Source organism: Dermacentor andersoni, chromosome 1 (assembly GCF_023375885.2).
Source record: "Dermacentor andersoni chromosome 1, qqDerAnde1_hic_scaffold, whole genome shotgun sequence".
Lineage (NCBI taxonomy): Eukaryota > Metazoa > Arthropoda > Arachnida > Ixodida > Ixodidae > Dermacentor > Dermacentor andersoni.
The window spans coordinates 234,876,366-234,903,452 of record NC_092814.1 but is presented as its reverse complement, the minus strand read 5'-3'; the positions used below and the strand labels follow the sequence as shown (position 1 = coordinate 234,903,452).

The 27,087-nt window shown below is 46.2% G+C and overlaps 1 long non-coding RNA gene and 1 pseudogene across 1 annotated transcript in view; both read right to left on the bottom strand.

Annotated features, from left to right (window-relative positions):
* The window catches only part of LOC140219835 (uncharacterized), a 176,789-nt gene that overhangs the window by 58,087 nt on the left and 91,615 nt on the right, over positions 1-27,087 (bottom strand). The gene's annotated exons all lie outside the window — the stretch shown is intronic.
* LOC140215476 (uncharacterized) lies at positions 8,892-10,138 on the bottom strand (annotated as a pseudogene).

The following is a 27,087-nucleotide window of genomic DNA, read 5'->3' as shown; positions in this document are numbered from 1 at the left end:
TGATACAACTCATAGAATCCAAATTAAATCAAACTAAGAGGTGGGCCAAGCTAAACGCTCGCTTTTAGCACACTTTACCAAATTTTATTCGAACGGCACCGCAAACATTTTGGGATGTTCTGAGAAACGAAAAGCAAACCTCAATTTACAAAATTGCTCCGGAGGGCAATTAAAACGCAGGAAAGCGAATTAAAAAAAAAATTAAAAATTAAATTATGGGGTTTTACGTGCCAAAACCACTTTCTGATTATGAGGCACGCCGTAGTGGGGGACTCCGGAAATTTCGACCACCTGAGGTTCTTTAACGTGCACCTAAATCTAAGTACACGGGTGTTTTCGCATTTCGCCCCCATCGAAATGCGGCCGCCGTGGCCGGGATTCGATCCCGCGACCTCGTGCTCAGCAGCCTAACACCATAGCCACTGAGCAACCACGGCGAGTCGGAAAGCGAATTAAGTATGGCGAAGCAGTTCAATAATCATTTTCGCCTGTATTTATTTATTTTTCAAATTTAGATCGTGGTCTAATTCTAACCGCGTGCCATGAAACTCGGACCCTAATATTGTATCGCGATCAGGCGTAGTCTCAATGTTACTGAACCTCAAAGCTAAATCATACCGGACAACATACCGAACGCTTTTCTGTGCGCAGGTAGGCTGAGCCCATTTTTGAGTAGTTCCTATCTATACAGGCTGGCTTACTGCGCGTGTCGTGTACCCACCCTGAAAAAGGATGACACCAACAAGCTATCGTCTCTTACTTTTATCTTATGTTAATCGCACATTATTATAACTGAATAAATAACCAAATTCTTGAGCTATAACAATGCACTTTCTCCTTGCCAGCATGGTTCCCGCATGGGTTTTTCCACTGTAACAGAATTTACGACATTTATTCAGAACTTTTGCTCTTGAGAAGTCAAGCCAATTTGAAGTAATATTTTTGGACTTTTAAGAAAGCGTTTTACCTTTTTCCACACAGCAAAGAAAGTTGAATCGATTAGCCTTCCAGCTTATATTGTCTAGTGAGTGGCGGTTTATGTGAATAATCGCAAGCAGTTCATTTTAATCGACCATTATTTTTCCAATGAACTCGCAGTAACATCAGGAGTGCCTCAGTGCAGTGTGTTAGGGCTTTATTATTATTTATATACGTTAATGATATTGTTAGATAAATTTTTTACCCTGTTCAAGTTATATTGTTTCCTGAGGACTCTGAAATAAAGCTTAACCCTAACCTTGGATGGATGTTTGATGTTTAATGGCGCAAGGGCCAGGTATGGCCAAAGAGCGCCATGCTAGTGTTAATGAGTTCGAAATGAACTGATTGGTTCTGTGAAGGTAATGAGACGTGGCTGTAAAGGGGCCTAAAAGAGTTGATGTAAATTCCGTAAAATCTACGTGTAATAAAGTTATGGGAATGACTATTGACGTGTACTGTGAACATTAAAATGCATTGTGAAAGAATGATGCAATATATAAAATATGTGAGATGCCGAAATTGTCTAGAGCACTACTGCCTCACCCGAGCCCTTCAAACCCAGGGGCCTAGAGGCATGTGCTATACAAAGAAAACTATCGTAGCGGCATCCTCTAGAAAGAGGATGCGCTGCAAAATTAATGGGCTTGTAACATGTAGCACATCTTTCAAGAAAGCGAGGACTGCTTTGGTCTTAAAAAGCGGTTTTTTACCAAGAAACCTAGCCGGATGCAGAGGGACGCAATGGCGGTATGCAAAAGTAAAATGTTTTCTCCTGTCTCTTTCGGCTTCCCGGCACTCCAGGAAGACGTGGAGGACGGTTAACCTATCGCCACATCTACCACAGGTTGGAGACTCGTTACCGGTCAAGGGAAAGTTATGAGTGCCAAATGTGTGTCCTATTGCTTAGCCTAGTGCATAGGACATCTGTTCTTCGTGTTTTCGTAGTTGGGTGCCAGAAACCCAACTTCGGCTTAATTACGTGACTCGTTTGAGCGTCCCACAAGCGTTGCCAGTGGCTTAGCAGTTTGTTTCTTAGGAAAGGCTTCATGTCTGTGGCAGGGACAACAGCAGAACGAATACCCTGCGATGCTATTGATTTGGCGATCTTGTCGACAAGCAAATTTCCCTCGATTCCTCTATGGCCAAGAACCCAGCATATTACTTGTCTATGTGAATAATAGACGCTGCATAAGAGTGAGTAAATTTCATTGAATACAGGATTTGTATGCTTTTGTAAAGAAATGAGTGCTTTTACAAGACTTAACGAGTCTGTGAATATGATTGCTCTGTTAAGTTTTTTAGTTCCTTTATATGTTTTACCGCAGACAGTACTGCATAGGCTTCTGCAGTGAATATACTTGTTAGGGGGTTCAATACGTCAGGTTCAGAAAAAGAGGGACCAACAGCAGCGTAGGATACGCCAGCATGTGATTTTGACGCGTCTGTGTAGAATTCGGAGCAGGAGTACTTCGACTGAAGCTCACGGAAATGCATAGCAATTTCAAGCTCAGGAGTGTGCTTTGTGACTTCTACAGAGGATACGTCACATTCTGTTACCTGCCACTCCCAAGGCGGTAATAGCTTAGCTGCAGGCATCAGGCTACGTTCGAGTCACAGTGACAAAGGAAGTCTCATAGAGGGTTTGTTACGAAAAAGTTTTTCACACGTCCAGTCGTTAACTGTTGTGAAACACGAGTGTTCCTTATTAGAGTGCACTGTGAGAAAATAGGTCAAGCTGATATATGTTCTCTGAAAATGGAGTGACCACTCATCTGACTCTACGTATAGACTTTTGACAGGGCTTGTTCTAAATGCGCCAGTGGCCAGGCAGATACCCAGATGGTGGAAGGGGTCTATTATCTTTAGCGCGCTCGGAGCGGCAGAGTGATAAACCACGGCACCATAGTCTAGTCGTGATCGAACCAGGCTCCTGTAAAGGTCCAATAAACACTTTCTGTCGCTACCCCATGTTGTGTGGGATAGGATTTTAAGTTCATTGTTTTTAGACTTTTTGCTTTAAGATATTTTATGTGTGGAATGAAAGTAAGCCTGGAGTCAAGTATAACACCTAGGAATTTGTGTTCTTTGTTCACAGGTATTTGTTGTCCATATATTTCAACAGTGGGATCTGCAGCAAGCCCTTTCTTCCTGGTGAAAAGAGCGCAAGAACTTTTGTTGGGGTTCAGTTTGAACCCATTTTCGTCTGCCCACTAGGAAACTTTGTTCAAGCACTGTTGTACTTGTCTCTCATAGACTGTTAGGTTGCAGGATTCGAAACCTACTTGTACGTCATCTACGTAGACGGAATAAAAAATAGACGGTGGTAATGCTTTACGAAGCCTGTTCATTTTAACGACAAAGAGCATGCAACTCAGTACGCCTCTCTGGGGTACCCCAGTTTCCTGTATGAATGCACGCGACAGTGCATTACCTATTTTCACCCGGAATGTACGGTTGTGCAGGTAGCTCTCTATAATGTTTAACATACTGCCGCGGATGCCCAGCGTCGATAGGTCGCGCAGGATTCCGTAGCGCCAAGTTGTATCGTACGCCTTTTCTATGTCGAGAAACACGGATAAGAAGGATTGTTTATGCACGAAGGCGTCGCGAATGTTTGCTTCGATGCGCACTAGATGGTCGGTTGTAGATAGTCCTGCTCTAAAACCACACTGATATGGATCAAGAAATTTATTTAATTCAAGGAAGTTTAAAAGTCGACGGTTTATCACCTTTTGAAAAAAGTTTGCATATACAACTTGTGAGGGCAATTGGGCGAAAACTTGTTACTAATGTGGGGTCTTTGCCTTGTTTCAGAACCGGAACGACAAGGGCTTCTTTCCATGCGGTAGGGAGGTACCCCGCAGCCCATATAGCGTTTAAAAGTGTTAGCAGAGTAATTTGAGTATCACTGGGGAGGTGTTTAATCATGTCGTATATGATCCTGTCCGGTCCAGGTGCAGAGCTCTGACATGCTGTCAGGGAGGCTCTCAACTCGGCAATGTTAAAAGGCGCGTTAAAGGGTTCATTCTGTCTGCATTTGCGTTCGATAACCTTCCGTTCTGCTACTTCTTTGTGTTTCAGGAATGCCTTGGACTAATGATCAGAACTGGAAACGCGCTGTAAGTGTTCGCCAAGAGCGTCAGCTTGGTCTTCCAAGCGGTTCGTTTCACTGTTCACAAGGGGCAACGGATGAATTTCTTGTCCCTCTGGCCTTTTCAGCCCATCCCATACTTTAGCTTCTAGAGTATACGAATTTATACCTGAGAGAAACCTCTGCCAGCTTGCCCTCTTTGCCAGTCGTCGCGTCCTTCTTCCCTATGATTTAACCTAGCTGTTTAAATTCTATTAGATTTTCGGCTGTAGCACTTTCACGTAGTTTACTCCAAGCTTTATTTTGTCTCTTCCGTGCCTCTCTACAATCGCCATTCCACCAGGGGACCCGTCCTTTGGATGAAGTGCCTCTTGTTTGAGGAATGAACTTGTCATCGTAGTCAGTGATAAAAGCGGTGAAGTATGAAACAGCATGACCTATAGTAAAATTATCTATAAAATACCGTGATATGTGGCTGGATTCCCTAAAACGTTCCCAGTCAGCTGAGGCCAGTTTCCAGCGAGGGAAGTGTGGAGGGAAGTCATGTTTGTTTACGAAGTTCAGCGTTACTGGGAAGTGATCGCTTCCGAATGGATTTTTAATTACACACCATTCTCAATCAGGAAAGATAGACGCGGAGCCGATCGCCAGGTCTATTGATGAGTACGAGTTATGATGTGGATTATAATACGTTGGTTCTTTCTTATTAAAGATGCATGCACCGGAGGTTAAAAGGAAATTTTCAATGAGTCGAACTCTCAAGTCGCATCGTGAGTCTCCCCACATCGTGTTATGAGCGTTAATATCTCCCACGAGTATGTAAGGCTCGGGAAGATGATCAATGAGATCATAAAAGACTATCTTTTCGAGATGATGGCTCGGGGGTACATAAATTGTACATACCATGACGAACTTATTAAAAAGAAAAGCCCAAACTGACACTGCCTCAAGCGGTGTCTGAAGGGCGACGCGTCGGCAAGCTACCGCATTGTCAGCTACTCTTGCTACACCGCCGGAGGCATTAGCCTCGCCACGGACTTTTCGGAAGATGGTGTATTTTCGAAGAAAATTAGTGTTGGTAGGTTTGAGATGTGTCTCTTGAACACACAGCAACTTGGGATTGTGTTTGTGTAGTAGTTCTCTAATGTCGTTGAGGTTATGTAGAAGTACTCGTACATTCCACTGTAGTATTTGTGTTTCCATTATGATAAATGTGTTTGGTGCTGTGTGTTTAAGAAACTGAGATTAGTTCACGGGCCCTTTGGAGGAGCCGTGACGCGGGTTTTGTCTTTTTTGGAGCGATCGAGGGAGGCTCGCCGCTCCTTTGGCGCTGATGGCGCCGTCTGGGTGGTCGTTGTGTCCATCGCCTTGTGCGAGGCGCTGGACACGCGCGCTCTTCCGAGCGCTTTGTTTGACGTGAAGGCCTCGGCACGTTCGACAAGACCTTTGAGGCCACCTGCCCGGAGGTGGATGGCCCCTTCTGCGCGGGTGGCGGAGGAGCGCTAGCTGCAACCGACGCGGGCGCAGATGGCGTAACTGCCGACTCACTACTTGTGGGTCGGACAGCCGCCGGATGCCGTTGTCTCGCTGCCCCCTGATGCGTCACATCGGCAAAGGTGTTCTTGGGCAGATATGAAACCCGCCTACGTGCCTCCTTGAAACTTATGTTTTCTTTTACTTTAATTGTAACAATTTCCTTTTCTTTTTTCCATGATGGGCACGACCGCAAGTACGCGGCGTGCTCCCCACCATAGTTTACACAGTGGAGAGTGTTCTCGTAAGAATCGGAGGTGTGCTCATGGGCACTGCATTTCGCACAAATTTGGCGGCCTCGGCAGCTCTGTGAACTGTGGCTGAAACGCTGCCGTTTGAAACATCGGAGGGGATTTGGCACGTATGGCCTAACACGGGGCTTGATGTACCCGGCCTCGATTGACTCGGGCAGGACGCTTGCATCAAAAGTGATTATTAGGTGCTTGGCTTGGATTTCTTTGCCATCCCGCCTCATCTTAATTCTTCTGACATTGATCACATTTTGCTCACTGAAGCCCCCCAGGAGTTCCGCTTCAGTTAGCTCCAATAGAAAAAAAATATGGGGTTTAACGTGCCAAAACCACTTTCTGATTATCAGGCACGCCGTAGTGGAGGGCTCCGGAAATTTCGACCACCTGGGGTTCTTTAACATGCACCTGAATCTAAGTACACGGCTGTTTTCGCATTTCGCCCCCATCGAAATGCGGCCGCCGTGGCCGGGATTCGATCCCGCGACCTCGTGCTCGGCAGCTTAACACCATAGCCACTGAGCAACCACGGCGGGTTACGAGGAAAGTTGTCGACTTGGCGTCCGAAAAACTGAAAGACATCTTCGGTGCGCCCTCGTTTCTGAGGGCGATAAGGGAGTTTAGAAAAAGCGTTTTCCATAAGTATAGATGGGGTTTTCGGCCGCGATGCCGACCACCCACCATGGAGACCAACAGGGGGACGTGACAGAAGTTCCTGCAAGAGAAACCCTGCCAACGCCAGCCGTACATCGCTGCTATAACCAAATACAGCTTAACCAAGGCTGGCTAGCCACACAAGGTTAACCCTCGCCGCCGGAAAATACGGAAGTGAGGAGAAGTGAAGAGAAGACAGGAAAGATGAACAAGGCGAGAGAGAAAGACGAAGATCGGAGAGGAGGGCAGGAAAAGGCGACTGCCGATTTCTCCCAGGTGGGTCAGTAAGGGGGTGCCGTCTACGTGAAGCCGAGGCCAAAGAGGTGTGTTGCCCACCGAGGGGCCGTAAAGGTCCAAACACCCGGCATCGGCTCAACCCCCAGGACCCCCTTTTCCCCGGACACGGCTAAGCCACGAACGGTTAGACGCGGGAGGGTCCAGCCCTTGTGTGCTCGGGTACGTGGTGTCGCAACACACCAAACGCCTGCTCACGCAGACGCCCCTGCGGGGCCTAACCTTCAAAACACACGTTCCTGATGCTGGCTGTGGAGCATGGAACGGAAAGCTTAGAAATGTTTACATGTCAATTAAAAAAATTAATAAAATGTAATTCGACTATAATATCGGCTCCAAAGCGCTCACCAAAGTCAGCCAATGTCTTGGAATCACAATAACCAGTGACATGAGGTGGAACATCCACATTTCTAACGCATATATATATATATATATATATATATATATATATATATATATATATATATATATATATATATATATATATGCCACTCGTTTTTCAGAACACTACGTTTTCGCGGACATAAACTAAAGCACGCTCCTCCTAACACTTGATCACTGTCTTCACTCATCCGACCGAAACTAGAATATACCTGTATTGTCGGGGATAAGAAAATTAACATTATAGCTCGGGTAACGACACAACATTCATTTTAAATAGCAGCTCTCAGGCGATTATTCCTGCGGGGAGCGTCGGATAGCGTCGGCGTCGGCGTAACCGAGCGAATGAGTACATCGAAGGAAGAATGAGCGACCGCGGAACGCAGCAGGGGCTCAAAAGTGCGAGGGGGAAAGCGGAGGAGGAGGGTATGGCGAAAGCGTCTGAAAAAAAGCGTAGTGCGGAGACGATGGCTACGATATGGCGCCAGAGTAGCGTGCATTGTCTTGGAGGTCTGTCTGCGGCGGCTGCTGTGAATCGCGCCCACGCGTCACCAACGTGCGGACTCTCGCAATCTCCAGATTAGCGAGGAAGTCGCGCCACACTTCGCCCCATTTGCAACATGCTGCACGATACAGATTGCCCGCGCCAGCCAGTATATCGCGAAATACAACTCGAGACTGGAATCCGTTACCAAGTGATATTGTGAAAATAACTTCGAATGATATGTTTGTACAGTCGCTTCATGATGTAATATTATAGACATGAACATGGTGTGGCGTTTTATCCTATGGTGCCTGCATTATGTATCTTTTCTTCTTTTATGTAATCCCCCCCCCCCCTGTAATGCCTATCGAAGGCGCTGTGGGTACTTTGGTAAATAAATAAATGAAAATAAATAAGTGAGGACACGTGTAGATCGGCACTCAAATTTCGCATTAGGGATTATCGTAATCGCCGGCGAATTTTTTTTTCTAAATATCGCCTAGGCGACTCTTCCACAAGCCTAATGAATCCACGTAGCATTCAAACTCTGCGGTTAAGTAGAAAAATTAATTTCTTTGCTTAAAAACAAGCTTTTCTTCCACCACCCACAGCTTTATGTAAAACACTTACAGAGCGAAAAAAAAACATGGCTGATCGGGGGGGATGGTAGGGTAAATATATCACTTCTATTTAAGCGTTCTGTCGTGAAACTACTCAATAAAGCGAAATGAAAATTTGCAAGCTGCAGGGGATAGGTTTTAGCTTAATGGCAACGTTATTTGTCGAAAAATTTGAGCAATTTAAGCAAATAAATATCAAACTTTGACTAGAGTATTATGTTTCAATGTACCTTTTCTCAGTAATCAATAGCAGGATAACTGCTAAAACTTATAGTTATATTTCATATGTGGCTGTCTTTAAACGGAACCTAAAAAGTTTTGATTTGCATATGCAGCATGCAAGAAAGAAATTTTTTTTTCTATGCTGCTGATGCCTAATTAGAGGTGAGACCTGAATATCTTATTTTTTTCGGTTACTATCGCATAAATAATATAATTTTATAGGTTCCGAATGTTGGCAACACAATGCACTATAAGCTACAGAAGTTTCATGGTGATTGGTGGAGTACTTTTCTAGAAAAGGTACATAAAATTCACAAAAAGAAAATGGAAAATGTCATTCTGAGAAATACATGATTTCATGTTTCTGCATTCACGACAAAAGTTCAAAAGGCATCAGCAGGATATACATCACTTCTTGTTTTCTTGCTGTTATCAGCGAAGCCTTTCCTGATGTTTCCTTCCTCCTTCTCTGTTCTTTGCTTTTTGCGGAGCTGCGGAACTCAACCATGGCAACCCGCTCTTTATTCAAGTGGCTGAGAGCTAGTCACAATATACACATGGGCTAATGCCAAGTGCTTTCGAAACAGTCTTTATTGTGGTGTTTTCATCACTGAAGTAAGGCACAGTCTGGTAGGTGGCAATCTTTAATGTGTCGGCCCCAATAAATTTAGTTTTGGGGCAGCGGCACCAGATAAGCTGATTCAGTGACTAATTTGTATTCTGTGTTCTGCCATGCAGGCACTTTCTGAGGAGGGCTGGCGCTGACAAGGCCTGAAAGACTCGCTTGATTGCTTCCAGGACAGCTCTCGGAAGGCTGTGTATGCCTCAGGACCGCCATCACTGAGGCTACGGTTGCACCCCCACCATGATGAAGGTCTCTGTGGGCATAGTCCATGGTTAGGGTTGGTTTTCATCGGTGGGAACCTTATGTAAATAGATGGCCCACACTATTTTCTGCCTGTTTTTCAGGCTATTGGTATTTTCCCGTATAGTAGAATTGTAGGGATTGAATCTCCTTTGCCGTAAGGCGTCCCCTCCCAGTCAGTGACAGTCCATTTGACAGCTTCTTCCCCCTGAAGCTTGTTTTCAGGTTTCGGAGCCTGGTGCCCATGCGCTTTTGGACATGGACGACATCACTCGTGCTTCGCTATGCCTTTATTGTAGGGCTTCGCTTCCTTCACAGTCAGGTACGCCTTGCTGCCCCCATCGCCAATGTGTGTCGTGTACACCAGGTTGTGCGTTTCAGCGGATCTCGCAAAGATTTTCCCAGGTCCTGCGGCTTCCGTACCTCCAGATGGTCCTCCGTGAGTAATTTTGCACTCCTAGTGATTAATCCGGTGATTAAATGCAGGTCCCGGGCACAGAGATGGCAGAACGCAGTCTCGACTTAGAAGTCCAGCACTTTGCTGGTATCCGCGGATAAGACGGTGACAACATGATGCAATGATGACTGTCCTCTCTTCATCCACGTTCCATCCACAGTGACGGCTACCTCTAGTGGTTCATCACTTTTCCGTTGTTCAAGCTTCACTTCTTCACAGGCTACGGCCATGCTTTTAGCCGCAACAGAAGCGACTGTGTCAAGTAGACGTGGGGTGTATAACGTAAAATTAGTCGGTGGGGGTGGCATGTTCGAGACTTCACACATCACACGTCCAGCCTGCAATCCCTCTCCACATGTTCGTATCGCACAGACGAAGCGTTCATTTGTCTCACACATGCCTCTTTGAGATTTTTTTGATGTTTGAAACGTCGTCACCTCAGCACATTCCGTGCAAGAGACACTCATGGTAGATGTTAGCCCACTTCTCAACTCACCGTCTTCTTCCAGGTGAAGCTCACCTTTCTTGCATTTCTTGCACACAGCACACGATTGAAAAAAAAAAATTGGAGGACGCTTAAGCTTCGCCTTCAAGAGTGGAACGCGACAGCGTTCCCGTCGACCCGCCAAGGGGTGTAAGACAATGCGCTACGGCGCAGCGATCACTTACGAGGCGCCCAGCATCGGACTTTTCACCCACCAATCATGCGGTGAGCGTCGAGCAACGCAGCGTTCGGCGCGGCAACGAAACGTGCGCCTGAGAAAGCGGAACGAACCAAAGAACTTGGTGTCTCGGAGGGGGAAACGATGTACGCCAGCCAAACGTCGTGATCGGCACAGGCAGAGAAATAGACAGATAGTGATCTAAAGAAAGGAAGGACGCTTGATTCTGCAACCCTTGAGGGAGCACGGCGATGCGTCGTCAGGGGAGAGGGTGCCCGGGCCGCGACGCGCCTCGCGCCGGTCCCCGCACAGCCCCAATGCGCGCGTGGCGCGCCACCTGTCGGGGCAGCGCCGTACATTGAGAGGAGCGGGTCTTCTGGGTTTGCCGCAAGATGGCTCTGCGTGTGCGGAAAGCGCAGAAGAAATGTAGCGGAAACGTACTTCGCTACTCGTGTAACTGCGGCTTCTGTAAGTTACATGTTCATAATGACAGATATACACCGCAGTATAACTTTCTACGGCTCGTTTCTAATGCAACACCGCATTCACTAGACACGCTTTTGTAGCGCTTTGTAGTATCGAACTCGTGGCTGAGTGGTAGCGTCTCCGTCTCACACTCCGGAGACCCTGGTTCGATTCCCACCCAGCCCATCTTGCAAGTTTGCAATATGGGCTGGGTGGGAAGCTTGCAGCCCATCTTGCAAGTGCCTCCAGAAATTAACGCCGCCGACGCCGACGACACCGGCTTTTCTGCGACGCGAGCTCCTTAACGCTGTCCCGTTAAAAATCCCGAAGGATCGTAATGACAATAAAATGAAACCCCGATGTATTTGCTCTGTCGACGTTGAAGCTGCCACATAGAGAACTTTCACATACTTTTAAAAAGCCCGCGCTACGAAATGCATCGTTGTTGCTGCTCTTGTCGCCAGTATTTTTCTCCACGTGCTGATTACGCTGAAATTTTCTCTTCCTCGCCCACTTCGCATTACTTCTTGGCATGTTGTGGCACCCCAACGTACTAAAATGATGCACAAAACAAGCAAAACGTGAACAAAATTGTCCAAAACACCAACGCAGCAGTAGCAACGCAGCAGTAGCGACCGTGTAATACAGTATAGTAACGCCGCCCAATGGCGAAAGTTGCAGCGTTAACTGACAAACTAGCAATGAATTGCCTAAGGTTGGCCTTACAAGTAGAATTATGCGATTAAACACCGAAATGCAGCACCCGAGGCAAATAACATGTCACGTAAACGCGGTGCGCGCCTGCCATTTTTAATTCCCAGGGGGCGTGACTTTTGGCGCGTTGTTTAAATGGCTTGGAGCGCTCGTTCACAGTTCCACTTGCACCGACTTGCTCATCGGGACTTGTACAACTTTTTGGTGCTAAAACCTTAAAATGCATTTTTTGGTCGGTTTACCGTACAGTCCCTAAAGCTCCTCTACCTTCGGGAAAGTACCACCATCTCTTGAACAACGCCGCTTCTCCCTCTCCTGTATCTCCGATTGGATTATTGCTGTAACGTGATAGCGCAGACAGCAATCGTCCAATGAATCGTCCAATCGGACTGAGCTGTGGCGGCGGCTCAGTCCTTCTGAGGTTCTTTCTCAGCTGCGGCGGCGGCGCTCGCCGGGCCTGAAAGCTTCAACGGGAACTTTCGAGGGGGCGCCACCGTCGATTTGCTTTCGGAAACAAAAAGCAAAGAAAAAACCAAGCGGTTTAGGAGAGGAGACGGTGCAGGAGAGAGGAGAAGGCGGTACCTTTCCGAAGGTAGATGCGCTTTACCCATCCCCCTTTAACAGTTTGTATAATCAGAACTAAACAATTTACATTTTATATCTCCCCACGCACTTCAACAGATTGGAACCGCCTGGCGTTATCGCAACTGACAAACACGGATTCGCTTGAACATATGTCTTTAGTGTTAATGGTATTGCTATACGTTGCCAACGTACGTTCTAACTGCGCTCTTTTTTCACATGACTTTTGTTCCATGCATTCCAACTTTTCCTTCTTTATTATTATTGTCAGCTTTCTGGAGACTTCGTTGGTGTGTCCACTTGCTTGCATTAATGCACCCTTTTTTCCCACTAGAATTGGTATACGTGCTGGTTTGTGCGTATCGCACCTACAATTAATGCGAATGGCATTCTTAGCATTGTCAAACCGATCATCCATCCATCCATCCATCCATCCATCCATCCATAAGGACCGTTCCCGTGGGTATGTGCCCTTGGGGCCACTGGATACGTGCCGTTCTTAAATGAACCTCCTTGACACCAACTTGGGTCACTATAGCTGCGTGCCACTGAGTATGTGTGGACTTTGCGGCCGCTGCGCTAGAGTGCTCAGCGTGTCCAGAGGGAAGCGCGAGAGAGGCCGGTTGCAGTACACGCCTCAAACGAGGGTAGTTCCGAAAATAAGCGTCGTCATTTTTTTTTTAAACAGAAGATGGCACACCAGGTGAAATAAACAATCGCCATAAGAATCCACGCCCATTGCTGGTTCAACGCCGGAAGGAGCGTCAGCGGAGGAGAAAAGACGCGTGCGCAGAGCGCCGAAGAAGAGAGAGTGCAGACCGGCGGTGCCCGAGGTTATTCGAGTACACATCACGATGGTAGGCAGAAGTGTGCTGACAATGTGGCAGTGGGAGTGCGTGCTGTTATCCGGTATGAATGGGCACCTGTTCCTTGCATTGAAAGCCGCACTCTCGGCGCGTCACTTACAAAACAATGGCGAGGTAGAGCAGGCTGCGCGACAATTCATTGTATCGCAGGGCACCGAGTTTTACCAGAGCGGTTTCGTTCAAGGTGATTGCACGCTACAACAAATGTCTCAGTGTCGGTGGCGGCTATGTGGAAAAATAGTGCAAGGTGTATTGTCATGGTGCAAGGTGTATTGTCACGGTGCAAGGTGTATTGTCAACGTGCAAATCACGAAACTTACTTTCGGAACGTCCCTCGTACATGACTGTCATTATGCGTTTAGGCTATTCATTTACTTGGATAGTCATCGTAGATGGGTTCTGCTTTACTGTTATTGTTTTCTTCCTACTTTGAACTTCGTCTCATATATGCTATTTTAATGTCTGCCAAATTTTTACTTCTTCGGTTTTTTTTTCGGTGTATATAATTCATTCACCACCATGTTATTTGTTCATCCCTGTAATTATTTTACTGTATCTCTCTTTTCTTTATTCATGTCATCCTCATCATCATCATCATCATCATCATCAGCAGCAGCAGCAGCAGCAGCAGCAGCAGCAGCAGCAGCAGCAGCAGCAGCAGCCTCTGTTTTATGTCCACTGCAGGACGAAGGCCTCTCCCTGCGATCTCCAATTACCCCTGTCCTGCGCCAACCGATTCCAACTAGCACCCGCAAATTTCCTAATTTCGTCGCACCACCTAGTCTTCTGCCGTCCTCTACTGTACTTCCCCTCTCTTGGTACCCATTCTGTCACCCTAATGGTCCAACGGTTATCTAATCTGCGCATTACATGACCTGCCCAGCGCCATTTTTTTCTCTTAATGTCTATTAGTATATCGTATATACCCGTTTGCTCTCTGATCCAAACCGCTCTCTTTCTGCATTCTTCATTCCATCGCTCTTTGCGCGGTCCTTAACTTGTTCTCAAGCTTCTTTGTCAGTCTCCAAGTCTCTGCGCCATATGTCAGCACCGGTAAAATGCACTGATTGTATACTTTCCTTTTCAATGATAACGGTAAGCTCCCAGTCAGGAGCTCACGATGTCTGCCGTATGCGATCCAACCCATTCTTATTTTTCTGTGAATTTCCTTCTCATGGTCAGGGTTCCCTGTGATTAGTTGGCCTATGTAAACGTACTCCTTCACAGACTCTAGAGGCTGACTTGCGATCTTGAACTCTTGTTCCCTTGCCCGGTTATTTATCATTATCTTTGTATTCTGCATATTAATCTTCAGCCGCATTCTTACGCTCTCCTTGTTAAGGTCCTCAATCATTTGTTCTAACTCGTCCGCAGTGTTGCTGAATAGAACAATGTCATCGGCAAACCGAAGGTTGCTGAAGTATTCGCCGTCGATCCTTACTCCTAAACCTTCCCAATTTAACAGCTTTAATACTTCTTCCAAGCACGCAGTGAATAGCATTGGAGAGACTGTTTCTCCTTGTCTGACCCCTTTCTTTATAGGTATCTTCCTACTTTTCTTGTGTAGAATTAAAGTGGCTGTGGAATCTCTGTAGATATTTTCCAGGGTATTTACGTAAGCGGTCTGTACTCCTTGATTACGCAATGCCTCTATGACTGCTGGTTCCTCTACTGAATCAAATGCCTTTTCGTAATTTATGAAAGCCATATAGAGAGGCTTATTTTACTCTGCGTATTTCTCGATAACCTGATTAATGACACGGATGTGATCCATTGTAGAGTATCCCTTCCTGAAGCCAGCCTGTTCCCTTGGTTGACTAAACTCCAGTGTTGCCCTTATTCTATTGGAGATTATTTTGGTAAATATTTTATATAGTACTGGGAGTAAGGTAATGGCCCTATAATTTTTCAGTCCTTTAACGTCGCCCTTGTTGTGGATTAGTATAATGTTTGCATTCTTCCAGTTTTCTGGGACCCTTGCGGTCGATAGACACTTCGTATAGACAGTCGCCAGTTTTCCTAGCATTGTCTCCTCCATATTTTATTAAATCGACTGTTATTCCATCCTCTCCTGCCGCTTTTCCCCGTTTCATGCCTTGCAAAGGCCCTTCTGACCTCATCTCTAGTTATAGGAGGAGTTTCTGCATACCGTTTATTATTGTTTCGAATAGAGTACTCCTGAGTCCTCTGGGTACTGTACAGGTCAGTATAGAATTCTTCCGCTGCTTTTATTATACCTTCGAGATTGCTGATGATATTACCCTGCTTATCTTTCAGTGCATACTTATTGGTTTGTCCTATGCCAAGTTTCCTTCTCACTGCTTTCAGGCTGCGTCCATTTTTTACGGCTTCTTCAGTCTTTCTCGCGTTAAAATTTCTAATATCACTTATTTTCACTTTGTTGATCAGTTTTGACCGTTTCGCGAATTCTATCTTATCTCTCGAGTTGAACACTCTCATTCTTTGTCGTTTCTTTATTAGGTCCTTTGCTACTTGGGAGAGTTTGCCTACTGGTTGCCTTGGTGCCTTGCCTCCCACTTCAATCGCTCCGTGTGAAGCAAACCTCGTTACGGTTTCATTCATTACATCTATGTCATCATCATCATCTCTCTGTTCTAAGGCTGCATATTCGTTTGCAAATACCAGCCTAAATTTGTCTGCTTTTACCCTTACTGCCTCTAAGTTGACCTATTTTTTCTTGACCAATTTTACTCTTTCTCTGTTCAAATTGAGGTGAATCCTAGCCCTCACTAATCTATGATCACTGTACCTTCACCCTACCTATCAATTCTACGTCCTGCACTATGCATCCTGCACATCGGCAGAAAGTATGAAATCAATTTCATTTCTTGTTTCACCATTAGGGCTTTTAAAGGTCCACTTTCTGTTGCTATGTTTCCTGAAAAAGGTCTTCATTATTCTCAGCGTATTCCTTTCTGCGAATTCTACCAGCATCTCTCCTCTAGCGTTTCTAGAATCAACACCGTAGTTGCCAATTGCATGTTCACCCGCCTGCTTTTTCCTCACTTTTGCATCGAAGTCGCCCATTACTACTGTATACCGAGTTTGCAATTTTCTCATCGGTAATTCAACATCTTTACTACTGTATACCGAGTTTGCAATTTTCTCATCGGTAATTCAACATCTTCATAAAACTGATCTACTTCCTCATCGTTGTGACTGGATGTTGGAGCGTAGGCTTGTACTACCTTTAATCTATACCTGTTATTAAGTTTGATTACGATTACTGATACCCTCTCGTTAATGCTGTAGAATTCGTCAATGTTGCCCGCTATGTCCTTATGGATTAGGAATCCTACCCCGTATTGCTTCTTATCAGGGAGACCTCTATAGCAGAGGACATGGCCGTTATTTAGCAATGCGTAAGCCTCATCAGTTCTTCTAATCTCACTAAGGCCGATAATATCCCAAACAATGTCTAATAATTCCTCAAAGAGTCCTGCTAAGCTAGCCTCACTCGAGAGGGTTCGGGTGTTAAACGTTGCAAGGGTCAGTTTCCATTGGCGGCCTGTCGAGACCCAGAGATTCTTAGCACCTTCTGCTGCGTTTATTCATGTACATGCCCCTACTGCTAGGGCCCTGTCTTGGGTCTGTAGTATTAAATACATAAATAAATTTCTGTGAGAACAAGTTGGGAGAAAGCTCGTGTAGTTGCAGCTGGTACCTTGCACCATTTCGCACGGCGAAAGACAGATTTTCCTTCAGAACCAACGCGGAGAAGCGATCATCTCTCCCGACAACGCGGTCGAATGTCATATGGGAGGGTGATGCTTTCGCATAGCAGCAGCTCCACCGCCAGACAATGCGTCCGGAAATGGAGCTGTTCGGAGCAGCTCGGATGAGAGGATGTGCCAGTTGAGCAACGTCTTCGATGGGCGAAGGGGCCGGTCTTGCTTCTCTTCCTGCCTGTGGTCTTCTCTTCTTTAGCAATGAAGCCCTGAGGAGGCATAGTGGAATGACCAACTTGGCAATGAACAACACCAAACCACTCCAGCGAAGACAAGTGCCCTCCGAATGCCCTTCTTATTGATGTACCAGAACTTACCAGTCTTCTTATGTCTTCCTGCAAGCGCGAGACGCGTATCGTTGATAAAAAATGCCAGATACGGAACTCTGTGTCGTCAACGCATGGTATACTGCCACTAATCATATCAGAATCTGTTCGCAAACGAACGTCGGCCTAGCTTTCCGGTCGATTTCGAGTAGTGCAAAAGCCGAGCCTGTGCTAAGGAATGCATGACGCCGACAGCCGTGTAGGTTAGAGAGCAAACGACGGTAGCAGATATTCGATTTGAAATAAGAAGGAACCGGAGTTAGGCAGGTCACGTAATGCGCATACGGCAGATAACCGGTGTGTGCCAAGGGACGGCCGGAAGCGCAACCGGGGGGCGGCAAGAGAACTATAGGTGGTGTCATGAAATTAGGAAGTGTGCCGGCATAGGATGGAGTCGACTGACGCAGGAAATTGTTAATTTGAGATCGTTGGGAAATGCTTTCGTCCTGGCGTAGACATAACATGATGATGATCATCATGCATAGCTGCCACGGCATCGCTTCCGCTATAGGCTGAACGGCATCATCCGTCTTGTTTCTTGTGTGCCACTTCAGCTCCTCTGCCTTTCGGCAGGCGGCAGGCAACTTTTTCAGCGAAGCACTTAAGATAGTCGTCAGACACGACGGTCCTCTTATTCTCGGATGTTGCCGTCGGAAAGGGCCGGACGGAAAGGGCCTGTTGACGTCGATAATATATTTTTCCCTGTGTGCTTGCGAGGCCCGGGTACATGTCTGACTCGGGGCGTGCAGGACTACTGGCCGTATACTGCTGATCGCACAGAAAGGCGATAGTTGGCAAGCCCAATGAGAAGTTCTTTAGGAGGACGTTAATTGTTGTGCAGGCAAAATCAAGATACCCCACGCTTAAAGGGCCCCTCAACGTGTTTGAACATTGCAATTGGACAAGCCCGATAGGTCGATTACACGGCGAAGATCGCGCGTCCGCAAAGTATTACACCGATGTACGTCGCGAAAACAGCTGAAAATTTAAACAAAGCAACGTGCGTTGTTCTCCTCTGAGGGGCCACTCGACGCGCTATAGCGCGCCGAGTGGCCGAGTGACGTTGTCTTGCTATAGCAAGACAACGTCACGCGCATCGTACTTGCGCGTCTCACACGCATGGCGTCTGCTGTGAAGAAAAAAAAAAACGAAAAACCACCAGCAGCGCGCAGTGGCATAGCCAGGATTTTTTTTTTTTTTTTTATTTTTTCAGAGGGAGCGGGGCTCGCACTTGACCTGGGCAGGGAGGCGTTGTCGCACGTCGTTTTATGCCTGGTGTTAAATTGGTTGACATAATCAGCCTTGCATGCACTGAACGAAACTGCTTTCAGGGGCCGCATGCAGCGGGACACACGTGGTCCAATTCGGCACACGCTACGTCGGCCGACGCACCGGAACGGTAGCCGGAATGGAGGCGTTTTGTCGGGTCGCCGGATCGGACGCCCGGCGCGCGAAAGACTGACCAGGGTTTCGTCGTCAGACCCGTACAACAACCTCACCGCCGTTTGGCCGCAGCCAGTGAGTGCGCGGGTGGCATATGACGTTCTCTCCACAGAGGCGGCGTCGGCTGGCAGATTTCTTGACGCTTTCTTCTTTTTTCACCAGCGACAAGTTGTTTCTGGCATTCTGACACGATATCGTTCCCAATTCAGTAAAATTATCTCGAACGCGGAATATTCGCAGGCGTATGCGAATATTCCAAGAGTCATATACATGCAAAGAAATTACTCGTTTGCTCCATATGTTCAAATTTGCTTTTCTTAAACAACGCTTTATAACATACAATGTAATGACAGAATCTTGCTAACTTTAAATATAATAGGGTGTGAACATCGTTTTATATTAATTATGAGAATGGCTGTTCATTATTAGAAAACTATTCGAAAAGTATTCTATATTCGATTATATTAGATTTGCTTCTGGCACTATTCGCACACCCTTACTCTTCAGTAAAGCAGCGCCTAGTACGCTATAGTACTAAGCTACTGACGAGTGAGAGAGGCTGCTCGCTTGCACGTTTGCTTCTCGCATCGACGGCGTCGAGTACACCACTTGCATTTAATTGTGGGCCAGATAAGCGTACAAACGTTAATCGTGCTGGCGCATATAAGCACTTTTCAACGAGCTTGGGCTGGATCGCAAGCGCCGTCGGCCGCGGTGTCTGTCGAGCTAGGCCGGAGCCGTTAGTGGACCACGCACAGCTGTGAAGTATCGGCCGCTTGCGCAGGCATAATCTTATTGACAATGTTCGCGTAAAGCGAAGCAGCGTTGTGCAAAGTCGTTTGTTTTGCACTTCTCGACGAGTATATGAAGCCATAAAATATCCAACCTCCCTCTCTCCCTCTCTCTCTCTCTCTCTCTCTCTATATATATATATATATATATATATATATATATATATATATATATATATATATATATATATTATTGCGTTAATAGAATGAGCCAGTTAATTCGTCCGTCAGTTAATTTTATAGTTACCAGTGACAGTCCGGCAGCAGTGCACCCAGCGAGCAGATCGACTAAGTGATCCTGTATATCGTTACAGCCACACGTTTCCTGGGGCCTTGGATCAACGTTACGGCTGGCCATCAACGACGCAAGCTGCCTGTGCCCTTTGGTCTCCGTGACGCCTGTGCATCCTACTGCCCATCCTCGTCTCTGCCTACGCTGACGGAGCAGAATGCCCGGCTGCCTACATAAGCCCGGAATCCCTGCTTCGCTCTTCAGTCCGGCAGCAGTGCACCCAGCGAGCAGATCGACTAAGTGATCCTGTATATCGTTACAGCCACACGTTTCCTGGGGCCTTGGATCAACGTTACGGCTGGCCATCAACGACGCAAGCTGCCTGTGCCCTTTGGTCTCCGTGACGCCTGTGCATCCTACTGCCCATCCTCGTCTCTGCCTACGCTGACGGAGCAGAATGCCCGGCTGCCTACATAAGTCCGGAATCCCTGCTTCGCTCTTCAGTCCGGCAGCAGTGCACCCAGCGAGCAGATCGACTAAGTGATCCTGTATATCGTTACAGCCACACGTTTCCTGGGGCCTTGGATCAACGTTACGGCTGGCCATCAACGACGCAAGCTGCCTGTGCCCTTTGGTCTCCGTGACGCCTGTGCATGCTACTGCCCATCCTCGTCTCTGCCTACGCTGACGGAGCAGAATGCCCGGCTGCCTACATAAGCCCGGAATCCCTGCTTCGCTCTTCAGTCCGGCAGCAGTGCACCCAGCGAGCAGATCGACTAAGTGATCCTGTATATCGTTACAGCCACACGTTTCCTGGGGCCTTGGATCAACGTTACGGCTGGCCATCAACGACGCAAGCTGCCTGTGCCCTTTGGTCTCCGTGACGCCTGTGCATCCTACTGCCCATCCTCGTCTCTGCCTACGCTGACGGAGCAGAATGCCCGGCTGCCTACATAAGCCCGGAATCCCTGCTTCGCTCTTCAGTCCGGCAGCAGTGCACCCAGCGAGCAGATCGACTAAGTGATCCTGTATATCGTTACAGCCACACGTTTCCTGGGGCCTTGGATCAACGTTACGGCTGGCCATCAACGACGCAAGCTGCCTGTGCCCTTTGGTCTCCGTGACGCCTGTGCATCCTACTGCCCATCCTCGTCTCTGCCTACGCTGACGGAGCAGAATGTCCGGCTGCCTACATAAGCCCGGAATCCCTGCTTCGCTCTTCAGTCCGGCAGCAGTGCACCCAGCGAGCAGATCGACTAAGTGATCCTGTATATCGTTACAGCCACACGTTTCCTGGGGCCTTGGATCAACGTTACGGCTGGCCATCAACGACGCAAGCTGCCTGTGCCCTTTGGTCTCCGTGACGCCTGTGCATCCTACTGCCCATCCTCGTCTCTGCCTACGCTGACGGAGCAGAATGCCCGGCTGCCTACATAAGCCCGGAATCCCTGCTTCGCTCTTCAGTCCGGCAGCAGTGCACCCAGCGAGCAGATCGACTAAGTGATCCTGTATATCGTTACAGCCACACGTTTCCTGGGGCCTTGGATCAACGTTACGGCTGGCCATCAACGACGCAAGCTGCCTGTGCCCTTTGGTCTCCGTGACGCCTGTGCATCCTACTGCCCATCCTCGTCTCTGCCTACGCTGACGGAGCAGAATGCCCGGCTGCCTACATAAGCCCGGAATCCCTGCTTCGCTCTTCAGTCCGGCAGCAGTGCACCCAGCGAGCAGAGCGACTAAGTGATCCTGTATATCGTTACAGCCACACGTTTCCTGGGGCCTTGGATCGACGCTACGGCTGGCCATCAACGACGCAAGCTGCCTGTGCCCTTTGGTCTCCGTGACGCCCGTGCATCCTACTGCGCATCCTCGTCTCTGCCTACGCTGACGGAGCAGAGTGCCCGGCTGCCTACATGCCTGCAGAGTGCCCGGCTGCCTACACATCCTGTATATCGTTACAGGTAAGAACAAACGACCTTGACACGTTATAGTAATTACCTTGCTAGCTGCACTGCTGCCGGACAACCAAAAACATATATATATTTTGTATTTTGACTGCTTTTTGACGTGATGACGCGATGTCAAAGAAATAAGAAAAGGAACTCGCAAGTGCGTTTTCAGACTTCCGCAGGGAAATGCGGGCTGAAATGAGGGAAATAAAAGATAGTCTGCGCTTCTGTAGCGACACCTGTGATGAAGTTAAGGCAATTACTGGTGATATCAAGGCGTTGCATAAAGAAATAAAAGCGTTAACAGCTCAGAATCGACATCTCAAAGCGGAAAACGAGAGACTTGAAAAGAAAGTGGACGAGCTCGAACAATATCAGCGAAGTAATTACCTGGAAATTAGGGGTGTGCCAGAGGAGCTCGACTCGACCTCAGTGATAAAAAAAGATCGGTGAACTTGTGGGTGAAGCGGTAACTGATACTGATATCGACATTTGCCACCGGGTTCCCACGGCCCGTAGAGAGGATAAGAACATCGTTGTACGGTTCCTATCGCGAACCAAGCACAACACGTGCCTTGCCAAGTAAAAAAGAAAAGAAGCTGTCATCTGAAGATGTGGGATATAAGGGCACAGGCATCACTACCATTTACGTGAATGAGCACTTAACACGACAGAACAAGCAACTTCTTGGTGCTGCCCTTGCGGAAAAGAAAAAGGCCGGATGGAAATACGTCTGGGTCAGCTCGGGTAAAATTTTGGCACGGAAAGATGAACAGACCGATGCCATTCGAATTGCAAACAAAGAAGATATCGCCCGCATCAAATAATCTTAGACGTCATTGTGTTGGTCCGGGTGTTTCATTTAATCAGTATGATGCTCACCGGCTCTTTCATTACTGAATCGTCCACACTAAAATCAAATCTTCAATATTTACACCCATGTTTTTCCTTATTACACTTATATGTCCGTAGCATGAGGAACAAACAAGATGAGCTTGACATTTGGCTAAAGTCCCTGCAAGTTAACTGACGCATTCATGTTCACAGAAACATGGTTAAGCAAAGATGAGCCTTCCCCTTGTTTTACTGATTACATGCCAATATGATTAGACTGAATTGGTAGAGGTGGTGGCCTGATTATTTATCTACAACAAAAGTATGCATATCATATTGTTGATGAGTGCACAGTTATGAATAAGGATATAGAGTGGCTAACGGTGGAAACCAGCACGTTTTTAATTGCTGATCTGTACATACCACCGACTGGATACAAGCGGCATTTCCTACAGCATTTAGAAAATGTAATAATCTATTGTATTAATACTAATAAGCGGTTCTTTCTCTTGGGAGATGTAAACACCGACACGTTGGCCGATGACTCTTCTGCGCGTGACTTGACGAATCTCTTATGGGTGCGAAAATGCTATTTCTATGCCAACCCGAATTACTTCACAAAGTTCTACTTCTATAGATATATGTGTTTCAAACATGAATGCGTCAGATTTCAAAGCAGGGGCATTATCATGCGACATCAGTGACCATCTGCCTATATTCTTTGCTACACAACACACCCTAACCACGAACTATAAATGCAGCAGGCTTGAACATAGGGTGGTGAATGACTCCTCGTTAAGCTATTTTCATTCTTTAATTGAGCGGGCTGACTGGTCAAATGTGTACTTACAGCAGGATGCAAATTCCGCGTATTAGGTTTTTCTTCGGGTCTTTCTTAGTTGCTACGGCGCTCTTTGGCCACATCTGGCCCTTGCGCCATTAAACATCAAATATTCATTCATTCTTAGTTGCTACAATGATGCATTTCCACTGAGAGAGTATAAGAGATGCAATCCGAAAATTAACAAGCCCTGGATTCACACCGCCTTACTGAAACTCATCAAGAAGAAAAATATGTTCCACAAATTCATAAAATGCAAAGACGGTGACTTGTTCAAAGAATTTAAAAAATATCGCAATCAATTAAACGCTGATATAAAGAAAGCCAAACTTTCATATTATGAAGCAATGTTTGCTAGGATACGAACGGATCCGGCAAAGATCTGGAGACAGGTAAATTACCTTACTGGCCCATCACCGGTTAAAGCTGAACAAATAGTAATCAATGACTCTATAGGAGGCAAGACGCTAGCAGAAGAAATTAACGAGTATTTCATTAATGCAGCCGTACCCCAGCCGTCTATTCAACAAAGTGGGCTCTACTGGCGTTTTCGTCGAGTAAATTCATTTGTTTTGGATGCCGTTACCGAAAGAGAAATCAATGGTCTTATAATACGCCTAAAAAATAATGTCGCAAGTGGGTATGATGAAATTAAAGTTGAACCTGTAAAGCGAGTGTCATTAATTATCAGCCCTGTCCTAGCCTATCTCATTAGTCTCACATTTTCTACTGGAGTCTTCCCAGATAAATTAAAACTGGCCAAAGTAATTCCAATACACAAAGGAGGTAGAATTGACATTACGAATTACCGGCCAATCTCAGTGCTACCGGTGTTTTCAAAGATTTACGAATTGTCAATCAATAACAGGCTGCCCAAATATCTAACCAAGTATCGTATAATATCACCCTCACAGTATGGTTTTCAGAAAAATAAGACAGCTCAGGATGCTCTTCTTGCCGTCAAGCAGCAAATAATCAGAAATTTTGAAGATCAGCTCTTCACCTTAGGAATATTTCTCCATCTGCGCAAAGCTTTTGATTCCGTTGACCACGAAATCTTGGCTATAAAATTAGATTGCTATGGGATTCGAGGTACCACATTGGACCTTATCAAGAGCTACTTATCGTTTCGGCGTCAGTTTGTTAAAATAGACTGTAGTTCTTCAAAACAGCTGGACATTAAACTAGGTGTCCCGCAAGGTTCGATATTAGGCCCGTTACTTTTCCTCTTATATGTGAATGACATTACGGAACTACAAAGAACACCCACAATAACAATCTTTGCAGATGACACTAGTTTATCTTTACAGGTAGAACACTGCATGACATTGAACAATCGGCCAATCTCTATTTAAATGATTTATCCACATGGTTGCAACAAAACAAACTGCAGTTGAATGCAGTAAAAACAAAGTACATGATATTTAAGCCAATCAATAAGCACAAAAAAAATGATTAACTTACAGTACAAAGGACATAATTTAGAACAAGTAAGCGTGCAAAAGTTCCTTGGGGTATGGTTTAGTGAAGAGTTGTCTTGGACCCCTCATGTCAATCATCTGCTCTCCGAACTCGCGAAGTCTGTTGGATGTATTAGAAAAATAGCTCCTCTTCTACCTCTTTGGCTAAAGCAATCACTATATTACTCCCTGTTCTATTCTAAACTTTTGTATGGCATTCTGCTCTGGGGGACAACGACGAAAGGCAACTACAATAGGCTACAACTGCTGCAAAAACGTGTCCTCCGGATTTTTGCGAACCACACCGGCACTATTAGTTTGTTGCTGACGCAACCACTTTTTTTCTAGATTTGATGTTTTACCTGCAAATGAAGTCTATTTGTGGATACTGGCACAGCGAATTTATAAACAGAAACTCCACAGTATTTACACACCTGTCTTGGCGCAATATGATATCCGTAACCCCAAACGCAGAAATAAAAAAGTCAGAACTAATTATGGAAAACAAGATCTGGAATATCAGGTAATAGACATGTTAAATAACTCTGCTTCTGTTTTGGATTTCTGCCTACCCAGAAAAACGTTCAAACGTGAACTGCGGTCAATTTTGTTTTCCGCCGATTTTGTTTTCCGTTGAAATTGTCAAGTTACAATGATAAATGTAAATTTCCGTTTCAATTGTTGACTTCCTTTTAAGTATTTTTTGTGATATGAGCGAATCTTTAATGTGATTTTTTAAGAAATAAACTGTCCATAGTGCTTAAGTACACCCATATTGTATAGGATGTATGATGTATATATGTTGTAGGCTGTATGCGTGTACTATTTGTAACGCCGCTTCTCTTTTGTTACCAGCTCACTGCTGTACTGCTGTAGACTGCTCCTTTTGTTACGGTGGCAGAGAACTCGTCAGGCAATCATGCCTTTAGTCTCTGCCACCCGCAGGATGATGTGATTTTCCTGCAAATAAAAACTGACTGACTGACACAGGTGAACCAAGGTGGACCAAAATTTATCTGACTATGTTCCCTGCAATTAATTAACATCCATAGATGATGCAGTGACAAAAGTCCCTGACCCGCACAGTAGCAGAAGTACCGCGCTTATAAGAAAGGACACTAGCTACAATTTTAATTTCAACACTTAATACTATTGGTGTATAAGTCTACAGTACAAGTATATCGCTAGTTATTTGTTTTTTCCACAATACTGCGGACATCTGTCCAAGCAGGAGGGGTCTACGTGAGCAAATATAAAAATAGCAAACATACAATTAAGGCAATTGTATTGTTGAGGTTATACATGCATGAAATTAGTCACCAAAGGTACTTACAATATCCATAAGGAAAAAAAAATGAAAACGTCAGCAGATATTTGCGACCTTGCAGAATTACAAAGTAATTTCCAGCGAAACTGTTTCTTTCGTGCGGTTGAAGTAGGAGCTTTAGTTTCTTGTAATTAAAGGTTGCTCGGTTCCGTTTGAAACCTTGCCCGCATGCAACGCTTTCGAGCACTTACTGTAAGGAATTTTAGGCGCCAGCTCCTACGGCGAGCACGTCGGCGTTGTCCCTCGCAACCGAGCGAACGAACACAACCAAGGATGAAAGCGAAGATGGCGCGAGGAGGAAAGCGGAGGAGGCGGGTATGGCGAAAGCGTGAGAAGAACAGCGTGGTGATGCGCAAAACGGCGTTGCGGCGACGATGGCTACGAGATGGCGCCATAGTAGCGCGCGTCACCTGTATGGAAACAAGGCGCTGCATGAGCTGAGGTCTGTCTCCGGCGGCTGCTGTGAATCGCGCCGCCTCTCGCGATCTCCTGATTAGCGAGGCAGTAGCGCCAAATTTCCCTCCGTTTGCAACGTGCCGCACAAGACAGATTGTCCGCCCCAGCCAATATATGTCGCGGAATGAAAACACGTATACAGCTGCGCTCAAATTTCGCATTATGGGGTATCGTAATCGTCGGGGATGTTTTTTTTTTTCAAAACCAGCAATTCACCAACACACATTTTACTTCGCCAAGACATTAACCATAGCTGATGGCATAGCATTCCTCCCTCCCCTATTTTTGCTAGATTTTATCTCTGTTAAGTTCCCAGATCAACGAGAGCAGCGAGATCAATTCTGCTTTGTTCGTAAAACAAATTGGTAAAGTTGTGGATCACTTCCATTCATAATTTACTGCAAATGTCGTCATTTGTCCCCTCAATTTGAACTTAACCTATACATTACCCATAATGCGCCCCTTCTTTTCGCCAAATATAACCAAGGTACCTTGATTAGTTCACCGAGGACCTCGCAGACACCAACTACAAACGTCTTATGACGCTTGAAAATAGAGGG